This window comes from Eurytemora carolleeae, unplaced genomic scaffold, assembly GCF_000591075.1.
Source record: "Eurytemora carolleeae unplaced genomic scaffold, Eaff_2.0 scaffold534, whole genome shotgun sequence".
Lineage (NCBI taxonomy): Eukaryota > Metazoa > Arthropoda > Copepoda > Calanoida > Temoridae > Eurytemora > Eurytemora carolleeae.
In genome coordinates this window covers 204,929-215,191 of record NW_019396436.1, presented here as the reverse complement: position 1 = coordinate 215,191, position 10,263 = coordinate 204,929, and positions in this window count along the sequence as shown.

Here is a 10,263-nt window from a genome sequence, read left to right as displayed (position 1 = left end):
TGATTAAGTATCCATACTCGTCGGATAGATGTTAATTCTTTCGATTGAATCTGTTTCTATCTATAAGCATCAAGGGAGCTCAGAACAGTCAGGTTCTTATACAACTCTCTCCAGTTTCTTGTGGCTGAACAGAACAGTACTTCCTACTTGAAAAAAAACAGAAAATAATAGTGCAGAGAAGGAGGGGTTTCTCTCTCTCTTTCCTTTCCTTCTTGCCAGAAACAAGGAAAATGGAAACATAGAAAGTAGAATGTTTAGAATGTTGTCCACCATTCACTATGATATCAGTTTGTATTCTGCTGGCTGCAAGGAAAAGATGAGGCCATGTATTCTGAAGCACTGTGTCCAAGATGGACTTACAAGAATCAAGAATTCTTTTGTCGAAAAAATCCACCCCTAGCCTAACCTTTCTTATCCCATTTGTCATATTAGTGCAGAATTCTGACAATAGATATCCTCAGAATTTTCAAACCCCGCTTAGAGCAGTGTGACTTTTATTTTTCCAACCTGTAAGAATATTGAGGAAATTGTGTTTGAACCTAACCTTCAACAGTTGTTGTCAGACATTACTGAAAACTGCAAATACAGCCATGATCAAATGAAAGAATAGTATGATACAGAAATTTGTGTCAAAATGCATTTTCCCCTTGTCTACAAGAAACTAGATTGCATAGATTTAAAAGAGAAGTACAGAAAACAGATATGTATGATCAGATAAAAGGAAGATACAATTTGGTGGAAGAAAAAATTTAAATTTTGTTTGAAAAAATGACTCCAGATACTAAATATGACTACAATTTAGAACAATGACTCCAGGTACTAAATATGACTCTGCAATCTAGAACACTGACTCCAGGTACTAAATAAGACTGTACAATCTAGAAAACTGACTCCAGGTACTAAATATGACTGTACAATCTAGAACACTGACTCCAGGTACTAAATATGACTGTAAACCTGTATCCTGCATGGATTCTATATTAACACCTGTTCACTCTGTAGATTACTATTCCCAGGCAGGTATATCAAACACAGGTATATTCTTAGCTAATAAGAGAAAGAGAAGTAAATACATAATTACATACATTTCAAATTATAATGGCCTTATATACAGGCAAACAGGGAACAGAGGCAACAGGACAGAAATTATGGGTGGGAAGGTGGTTGACGGTAAACAGTTCTGTACATTAATACTATGAAAATATTCCGATAAATTATAAGAAGGATATGGTTCAATCAACCCCATCATCGATACCTTAGCATAGAGATACAAACATTGTGAGGGGGAAGGGGAGGGAGGGAGGAAAAATAGCTGTGTGTCACAATAAACATGAAAATGAGAGACGATAAAAGGTCGTCTTTTATCCTTGATAGTTACGAACCGAAAAAAGGCGTCCAAGATTTACACCAAGGTTTCTTAAGTTTGGTGTACTTTATTTACTACATAGTTTTTGGTAAATTACATACAAGGTAACAAACCACTCCCGAAACTCTCAAATTCTGAAGATCTGAAACAGTTTTAATTACGAAGTGCGCAACTGATTCATTTCATACACTTATCTATTCGATGCTGGTATCCAAAAAAAAATATCAAAACGACCGAACCAATTGATCCAAAAAGATTTTGTGTGGTATAACTCACATGAAGAGATGATTTCTGCAGCCCATCGAGGTTGAACAAATGTTGCCAATTATCATTTTTGAAATTGCTTCAACAGAAAAAATTGTATTATACATATCATTAAAATACTAATAATATGAAACGCCCAAAAAACTATTGATTTTATACGTTTTTTAATTGCTTCATGTTTCGTGGGGCATACAGTATGTTTAATGTACGTACACTGTTCAGTGTACAATGTATGTACACTGAACAGTGTACAGTGTACAGATGGTGCGACTGGAAATATATGAAAGAAGAGTAAATAAAATGATCTATGGAGTATGGAGTGCGTCAGAAATCTAACTTGATTTCATCATGCGTAGTTTATTAATGTATTCTCTTTGTCCATAGTTTCAGATATTTACATACATGATACCATTAAACATAGAACAATATTGGATACTTTTAATTCGACTCTAATATACGCAGCACTATTTAATTTCTAGAATTTTTTCTCTTTTATTTATTAAATTTTAAATGGGCAACAAATTTCTTTCTTACTTGACTTTCGAAATTCGAAGTCGTGACAATTATTTATTTTTGTGCAAAATTGTAATTTTAGAATTATGTATGATGTTATCTTAAAAGGGGGACTATAATTTAAAAATGTATGTGGTAGGTTAAAACTGTTGACAATATCTACTATCTAGATATAATAGAAATAGCATCTCATGTTTCGTGATGCCAATTGTAGACAGATGGTTAACAATTAAGATAAGATTTTAGGAACATATTTCATTCAGTTGTATTTCTCAAATTCACCGAAAGTTTGATTTTTAGTTAGGATCATGTGCTTATCTTCCTCTTACGGGTTAAAGAAATTGAGTCTTTGCCACAAACTCAAATTTTCGAAAACCAAAATCTTAGCAACCTTAGCAAACTCAGATTGTTTTGTCTAAAAACATTCATAGTTTGAAATATCTAAGGTTTACTACTTTGGGTTGCAGAGATATAGGAATTTGAAAATCAGAGATTGTGATACAGACTCAATTTCTATAATTCCTCTGTGACATCCCGTGATGGCCATAACCTGTAGCAATACCTTGTAGGAATACCCTGTAGGAATACCCTGTAGGAATGCCATTTAGCAATACCCTGTAATAATACTCTGCAGGAATACCCTGTAGGAATACCCAGTAAGAATACCCTGTAGGAATACCCTGTAGGAATACCTTGTAGGAATACCTTGTAGGAATACCATGTAGGAATACCATGTAGGAATATCCTGTAGGAATACCCTGTAGGAATACCTTGTAGGAATACCATGTAGGAATATCCTGTAGGAATAACTTAAAAAGGGATCAACCGTTGATTCGCAAATTTAATATTCCCATCCTGCACATTGAATATCTAGATCAAGTTCCATCACAATATTCCTATCCTTCACATTGAATATCGAGATCAAGTTCCAATACAAAATTCCCAGCCTTTACATTGAATATCGAGATCAAGTTCCAATACAATATTCCCATCCTGCACATTGAATATCCCATCACAATATTCCCAGCCTTCACATTGAATATCTAGATCAAGTTCCATTACAATATTCCCAGCCTTCACATTGAATATCTAGATCAAGTTCCATCACAATATTCCTAGCCTTCACATTGAATATCTAGATCAAGTTCCAATACAATATTCCCAGCCTTCACATTGAATATCTAGATACAGTTCCAATACAATATTCCCAGCCTTCACATTGAATATCTAGATCAAGTTCCATCACAATATTCCCAGCCATCACATTGAATATCTAGATACAGTTCCATCACAATATTCCCAGCCTTCACATTGAATATCTAGATCAAGTTCCATCACAATATTCCCATCCTGCACATTGAATATCTAGATCAAGTTCCAATACAATATTCCCAGCCTGCACATTGAATATCTAGTTCAAGTTCCATCACAAAATTCCCAGCCATCACATTGAATATCTAGATCAAGTCCCATCACAATATTCCCAGCCATCACATTGAATATCTAGATCAAGTTCCAATACAATATTCCCAGTCTGCACATTGAATATCTAGGTACAGTTCCAATACAATATTCCCATCCTGCACATTGAATATCTAGATACAGTTCCAATACAATATTCCAAGCCGTCATATTGAATATCTAGATCAAGTTCCAATACAATATTCCCCGTCTTCACGTTGAATATCTAGATCAAATTCCATCACAATTAATCAAAATGCACACCCCCATATGCATAAAAAGTATTTAGTCAATTATCCTTTTTTTACAAGCGTGGTGTAGTTCTAATTAGTTCTAGTTGCGACACTTGAATTAGTATTAAAAATTGAAGCATAATTTTCAATCCTGACTTGGAATTGATGCACCCTGTTTGTTTTCAGAGCTCTCAAAAAAAAACCTGAAACAACGAGAGATAAGAAAATCTTTAGATGAAAATTAGTTTACTAAATTATATTTTAAAAAAAATCAAGAAAAAAACATTTGCAAGAACAAAAATTTAGAAAAACACGATTTTTTTATAGCTTATAACACCCCCCGGCCACCCAAGACTGTCCACAAAAAAATTCAGCTTAATCGGACCAGCTATAGGCAAAGTCTAATAATATAGAAATACTCTAACCTTTCTCCACATACAAAACTATGACATGTCAAAATAAAATAAATTAAAGGTAAGGTTGAAACTTTATATGTCTAATTATAACTCCTTGTATTGTAAAGCTATTGAAAAGAAAAATGGGTTGAAATTCTAATACGCATAATTGTGCGTAAAATCAAAAATAAAGGAGATGCGAGGTCTTAAAGTCGTCCCATTAATATTGCATAAATTTGAACTTCGCCTTTCTCTTAAGTTTGCAGTAATAAAAGAAAGTCAGAGGAAAAAACCTTGAGAAAAGAACTTGGTCTTATTTTCCTCGATTAAAAGATAAGGAAAATGTTACAGGAAATATAATTCTGGTTTTTCCATTTTTTGGTCTTTTTTTACATAAATAAACTTATATTTTTGCCACAAACTCAAATTTTCTAATCCCTATATCTTTGCATCCTGATGTAAACCTTGGGTTTTTAGAAACACAATAAAAAATTTGCAGAACCGATGTAAACACCATTTTATACCATATTATTCAATGAAAGGGTTCAGGGGATAGAAAATTCGATGAAAAGGGAGGGAGAGGGAATATTTTGGGTAGGAGAAGGGGGAGGGGAGCGAGGGGGGACTGGGGAGACATCAAGGAAAAGATGACTGGCCACATGAAAGGGATTACAAAATTAATATTGTTGGAAGTTTTGGCAAACTATGTAGCTGGTTAATCTTAACACAACGATATAGGAGGGGAGAAAGTGAAGAGGAGGGGAGATGATTAGGAAGGGAAAGGAGGGTAGATATTGAGGAAGGGAATGGAGAGTAGATGATTAGGAAGGGAAGGTAGGATAGATATTGAGGAAGGGAATGGAGAGTAGATGATTAGGAAGGGAAGGGACGGCAGATGATTAGGAAGGGAAGGGACGGTAGATGATTAGGAAGGGAAGGGAGGGGAGATGATTAGGAAGGTATGGGAGGGTAGATGATTAGGAAGGAAAGGGAGGGTAGATATTGAGGAAGGGAATGGAGAGTAGATGATTAGGAAGGGAAGGGAGGGTAGATGATTAGGAAGGGAAGGGAGGGTAGATGATTAGGAAGAGAATAGAGGGTAGATGATTAGGAAGGGAAGGGAGGGAAGATGATTAGGAAGGGAAACGGATGGGATCGGGGCTAATGATGAGGAAGGGAAGGAAGAGTAGATGATGAGGAAGGAAGAGGAAGGAAGGGGAAGGGAAAGGGAGGAAGGTAGGGGAAAATGAAAAATATTGGAAGGAGGGGTAGGGTGATGGCAATAAAGAGTGATTCTGGCAGAGATCCGAAGGGTCGAATATCATTATAAAGTGTTGAATAAATTAGTCCAAGTATAGATAGATAGATAGATAGATAGACAAAATAAAGCATGGATAAAATAAAAGAAGGACATAAATTTTAAATTTTTTACATCTATGTATATATGTAGTAAACTTCTTACTTCATAACAGTTTCCTGAACAAGTATCTATCCAGGTGCAACTCAGTTTCCTTTGGCTATCAATGTCAACAACGCACGGCTACAATTCCATAACTATCAATCCCAAATTAAATGGGACGATCCTCAACCTGTTTAAAAAAAACAGGGAACAACATGGATACCATATCGTGATCTATTAATGCCACTACCATTGGGCGCAATCTTGTTAGATATTGATATCAATTGGAAGTTTGCAACTATTGATCCCAAATCAAAAGGGATGATCCTCAACCTGTTTATCAAAACAGGGAACCACATGGAAACAATCTTGCGATCTATCAACGCCACTACCACTGGGCGCAATCTTGTTATCGATATCAATTGCAAGCTCATAACTATCGATCCCAAATTCAAAGGGGTCGATCCTCAACCTGTTTATTAAAACATGGAACAATTACTCTCTCACAGTAAACATTAGGGAGTTTCTATATTAACTAAGTATATTTCTTCATTTTAGATTAGAATTGGGTCCTTAGCAGCATAATTACAAGTTATGCACTGTTATATATAATGTAGTTAAGAAATCACAATATGGGATTGACGGAGTTATATATCTTCGTACATTGAGTGGGTTAATCGCAAGACATGATTTACATATTATTTACTAAAGGGCACATTTAGCTATATGGAAAATGAACAAGATAATTTTTAATATAGGCCTATATATTTGCTACAAATGGGGAGGGAGAAGAGAATTTTGAGAAATATGGCTATCTATCCTGTATTTCTACACTTGAGCCACTCCATGTTTTTTCTTGTTTCTTTTCCATTCTTCTATATCTTCTACAAATACCGAGTGCTTATTAAAGAGGCCAGGTACAGTGGTTCCTGGAGAACGGGAGTTTGTTTTCCTTCCTCTTTCATGCAGTTGCATTGTCCTAAAAGGCAATTGACGCCATATTTGCATCATTTAGGTTGATCTAAGTCATCTAGAGTGTCTTCCAGTTCATCATAGGATACAAATGGAATATCTTGTTAACTCCTTTTGATCCCTCTCTGCATGGATTCTCCTTGTTGCTGATTTCTCTGTTGTTTCTGTGTTCTGATAAGATCTGTTGTGTTCATGTTGATGTCTGGTTCTAGAATGATATCAGAACCTGTGTTACTGGTTGACCACTCAACTTCATCTCTGTCTTGGGTTTCCATGAACTTATTCTGTGTTTCCATATCTACATCATCATTTTCCAGACAGTTAGGGGGGGGGGGGAAGGGGATGCTTCTACTCCTCCAGATGTATTGTTCTCCATAATTCCATTTTCAAGTTCTGCTTGGTTTTCAGGAATGGGATTAACTGCTTCATTACTTTCGTTGTTAGACATATTATCCTCCCTATATGACAAGTTTCCAGTTCATGTGCTAACTACAACTTTTGGATCCCTATACATGAATTTTGGAGTTGGCATAAGATTTGGAACTTCTCTCATCTTGTCTGTTTCCAAAACTGCAAAATGTGATGGATCACTTGGAAATCCATGAACACCATTATCTTCTTTGAATTCTTTTAATACATAAATGCTGACTAGCCAGGATTTTCCTCTCTCGTACACTTCCATTACTTCCGCTAGAGCTGGAGATATTTTCCAAATAATCTTGCACAGTCCAGCCCAATATGATCTTAGCCTGTTAAAGCTTCCAGGTATGATCTTTGGGTCAAAAACCCAGACCCAAGAACAGCATAGGGTTGAAGATTTGTCTCATTTTCATCAAGTCTTGTACTTTGCCTCTTAATTCCTGCATGTGTGGTGCATGATCCTCTACAACCCATTGGATAACTTCCTTCAAGACTTCTTATAGTTTCTTTAACTTGTTCCCTTTTATGATCTCATGTCTTGTTTCTTGACTCATGCTGTGCATGGCAGGTGAATATCTGGCAAACCTCTTCCTCTTTTTAGCTATCTCAGCTGGATCTCCTTCTAGATCTGTAGCATAAGTTATCTTGAGTTCTCCCACTTCATTATCTGCCTGGTACTCTTTGTTCTCTTCCTTCGTTGGTTCATTTTAATGATCTGATCTTGACAATGCATCTGCGTTCACATTCTTTATCCCCTTCTTGTGTATCACTAAAAACTTGTACTGGGCCAGGGACCCCCACAGATCTGTCTAGGTAACTAAACCAATACTCTGCAGGTAAATGAGCCATAGCCAGGGCCAGCAACCTTGAGTACACACTGCCTGTATGACATAAGCCGAACGGTATTCGTATGTAGCAGAAGGTCCCAAATGTGCTGACAAATGCTGTATAATCTCTACTGACATTTAGAGCCTCAATTAATAGCTTGTTTGATAGCTACACTTGTGTCCCTGTGTGACATTTAGAGCTCGATAAATATCTTGTTTGATAGCTATGCTCATGTCTCTGTGTGGCATTTAAAACTTAATTAAAAGCTAGTATTTGTATTGCCTCTGATAGCTAACGAGATTGCGGCGAAGTGCTAGTGGCATTGAAAGTTCACGGAATTGTAGCCGTGTGGATCTTGCCCTGTTTGACTTTACTAGCGGGCGGGATGTACCTGGACTGATACAGTTTGGTACGAAGTTTTAAGAGTAAGGCATTTACTGCTTCCCTATATAGGGAAGGTATGGTGGTATCCCTATAGGATTACTTGATTCAACTTTATTACAGTTCATCTCATGAATACATTCTTAGATACCAGCTCCTTCCTAGATATACAGGGAGTCCCAATATACCATCCTAGATATACAGGGAGTCCCAATATACCATCCTGGATATACAGTGAGTCCCAATATATCATCCTAGTTATACAGAGAGTCCCAATATACCATCCTAGATATACAGGGAGTCCAAATATACCTTCCTAGATATACATGGAGTCCTATACCATCTCAGATATGCAGGGAGTCCCAATATACCTTCCTAGATATACAGGCAGTTCCTATATACCATCCTAGATATACATGAAGTTACAATATACCTTCCTAGCTATACATGGAGTCCCAATATACCTTCCTATATATACAGGGCGTCCAAATATACCTTCCTAGATATACAGGGAGTCCCTATACACCATCTTAGATATACATGGAGTCCCAATATACCTTCCTAGATAAACAGGCAGACCCTATATACCGTTCTAGATACAATAATTAAGGACTTTCTACTACACCTTTCCTTTAAAAAACTAACTTCTTTTTGTTCAGAATTAGATATTACAATAAGGATGACCATTGACCAATGCTCTTTGCTCATGGACCATCATTGAAGGGGCTGTTTATATAATTTCAAGTGACTCTCCGTTTTGTGAATTCGATTCACAACAGTTCCTTTTATCCTTGGACTGATCAAGGATGACAAACTTATTTTTTTATCTACAGACTTTTTTCAAGCTGTTTACGATGTAGGAAATGTTGGAAAATGAACAAAGAATTTTTAGGATTTTCACGATTTAAATACATGTAAAGTCAGCTGCGTTGAGTGAAAGATGTGCGATGTAATCTTCCAGAAATTTGAACACCATTTTACAGATAAACTCACGGAGCTCTCTGTCATCGATTATCAATCAAAGGTTTAAAAATAAACTTGGTAAATTGGACATTCCTCTTTCTACATGTAGAATCACTTGGAATTCATTCTCCTTTAAAATCCAAATCTTTGTGTGTAGTTCAGATCGCACAGTACGCACCTAAATACTAGTTTAGAGTAAATTTCACATACAGTCCCTTTAAAAAATTAATCCATTAGTAATATGTTAACTTCTATCCGATGTGGTTTTGTAAAAAGAATTACCAAGGTCGGTTCTTTTTTGAACACTCCCTCTACTGTGCTATTCATCTGCGATGTCCCATTCCTTACCCTTCACATAATTGCCTTGGAAGAATTTTCACTGGCCTCATATCTGTTCATCTATCCTCTAAAAATTTCGATAAAAGTAACATTATTTCTTTATATCCCTAGCAGCGACCATTTTCCCCCGATCATTTCCCCACACTCAGCAATAAAAGGAAACATAGAGAAAATATCCTCCCCCCCCCTTCATCCTTCACGATATTACAAGAATTATATCGTTTTTGATGGACTCTTTCATTTTTTTTCCACCGACCGGCCTTATCAACTTTCTGTACCCTTCACTATACATAAAGAAATTCTAATTGAAAAGGCGGGGAGGGGGAGGGGGGGGGGTAAAGAACATTCGAACATCTCTTCAACCTTCGTTTATTTCCAAACTAATCCGACCATTCACTTTTTAACTATTATTAAGTTGACTAGATGTACTTGAAGAAAACTGAATACGGCAGGATGAATAGATAATCTTTTATTATCATTGGGTCTTATATTTAAGATGTACATCATGAACTAAGTAAATCCCTCAAACTTAATCTGAAGATATGATGAAGTGTAAATAAGGATTTTAGAATTAGCTCTCATCTCATATAGTCAAAATGCTGTGAACGCGATTTAAGGATTAAGCTGCAGTTAAAACAACAAAAAAATAATAATTTAATATAGAAAATAGTTAATCTTGGTACTTATTAATTACTTTTATTTAAAACTAAGATTTATTAAAATATATTG